The following is a 2,394-nucleotide window of genomic DNA, read 5'->3' on the forward strand; positions in this document are numbered from 1 at the left end:
AAAAAAAAAAAGAAGTTCTTTGAAACTAATGACAAAAAAGATAGAACATACCAGAATCTCTGGGACACAACCAAGGTGGTATTAAGATGGAAATTTACAGCACGGAATACCCGCATCAAAGAGTTAGAAATATCTCAATTTAACAACCTAACATCACAACTAAAATAACAAAAGAACCAAGAGAAAACCAGTCCCAAAGCCAGCAGAAGACAATAAATAACCAAAATCAGAGCTGAACTGAAGGAGATTGAAACACAAAAGTATTCGAAAGATCAATGAATCCAGGAATTGGTTTTTTGAAAAATATCAATAAAATAGAAAGACTGCTAGCTAGACTAATAAGAGAGAAAATCCATATAAACACAATCAGAAACAATGGAGGAGATATTACCACTGACTCCAAAGAAATACAAATAACCATCAGAGAATGTTTTGAATACCTCTATGCACACACAAGAAAATCTAGAAGAAATGTATAAATTCCTGGACACATACACCCTCCCAAGACCAAGCTAGGAAAAAACTGAATCCCTGAACAGATCAATAATGAATGAGCTCTGAAATTGAACCAGTAACAAATAGCCTACAAAAAAAAAAAAAAGCCCAAGTCCAGACAGATTCACAGCTGAATTCTACCAGAAGTACAAGGAAGAGCTAGTACTATTCCTGCTGAAACTCTTCCAAGAAATTGAGGAGGAGGGACTCCTTCTCCTTCATAACTCACTCTGTGAGGCCAGCATCATTCGATACCAAAACCTGGCAGAGACACAACAAAAAAAAGGAAACTTCAGACAAATATTCTTGGTGAACATCGATGCAAAAATTCTCAACAAAACTCAGTAAACTGAATCCAGCAGCACATCAAAAAGCTTATCCATCACAGTTAAGTAGGCTTTATCCCTGGGATGCAAGGTTAGTTCAACATACACAAATCAATAAATGTGATTTGTCACATAAAGAGAACTAAAGACAAAAACCACATGATTATCTCAATAGATCCAGAAAAAGCTTTTGATAAAAATCAACATCCATTCATGTTAAAAACTCTCAGTAAACTAGGTATTGAAGGAACATACCACAAAATAATAAGAGCCATGTATGACAAACCCACAGTCAACATCATACTGAATGGGCAAAAGCTGGAAGCATTCCCATTGAAAACTGGCACAGTCAAGCATGCCCTCTCTCACCAATTCTATTCAACAAAATATTGGAAGTCTTGGCCAGAGAAATCAAGCAAGAGAAAGAAAGAAAGGGCATAAAAATCGAACAAGAGGAAGTCAAACTATTCCTGTTGGCAGATCATCCTATATCTAGAAAACCCCATAGTCTTGACCCAAAAGCTCTTTAAGCTGATATGTTCAGCAGGCTCAGGATACAAAATCAATGTACAAAAATCACTAACATTCCTATACACCAACATCAGTGAAGCCAAGAGCCAAATCAGGAATGCAATCCCATTCACAATTGCCACAAAAGAATAAACTACCTAGGAATATAGTTAACCATGGAAGTGAAAGATCTCTACAATGAGAGCTACAAAACACTGCTCTAAAAAATCGAGATGACACAAAAAAATGGAAAAAATTCTATGCTCGAGGATAGGAAGAATCGATATTGTTAAAATGGTCATACTGCTCAAAGTAATTATGCCTTTGATGCTATTCCTATTAAACTACCAATGACATTCTTCACAACACTAGAAAAAATTTATCTTAAAATTCACATGGAACGAAAACAAAGAACTTGAATAGACAAGGCAATCCTAAACAAAAACAACAAAGCTGGAGGTATTATGCTACCCTACTTTGAACTATACTACAGGACTCCAGTACCTAAAACAGTACGGTACTGGTACAAAAACAGACACCAATGGAACAGAATAGAGAGCCCAGAAATAAGGACACATGCCTACAACTATCTGATCTTTGACAAAGCTGACAAAAACAAGCAATGGAGAAAGAACTCCCTATTCAATAAATGGTGCTGGGATAACTGGCTAGCTATATGCAGGAGATTGAAGCTGAACCCTTTATTTACACCATATACAAAAATTAACTCAAGATGTATGAAAGACTTGCCCTGATGCAGTGGCTCATGCCCGTAATCCCCACACTTTGGGAGGCCCAAGCAGGTAGATCACCTGAAGTTCAAGACCAGCCTGGGAAACATAGAGAAACCCCAGTCTCTACCAAAAATACAAAAATTAGCTAGGCATGCTGGTGCACACCTGTAGTCCCAGCTACTCAGGAAGCTGAGGCAGGAGAAACAGTTGAACCTAGGAGGCAGAGGTGGCAGTGAGCCGAGATTGAGCCACTACTCTCCAACCTGAGTGACAGAGTGAGACTCCATCACAAAAAAAAGAAAGAAAGAAAGGAAAGAAATGAAAGGAAG

Source organism: Colobus angolensis, unplaced genomic scaffold (genome assembly GCF_000951035.1).
Source record: "Colobus angolensis palliatus isolate OR3802 unplaced genomic scaffold, Cang.pa_1.0 Scaffold306, whole genome shotgun sequence".
NCBI lineage: Eukaryota > Metazoa > Chordata > Mammalia > Primates > Cercopithecidae > Colobus > Colobus angolensis.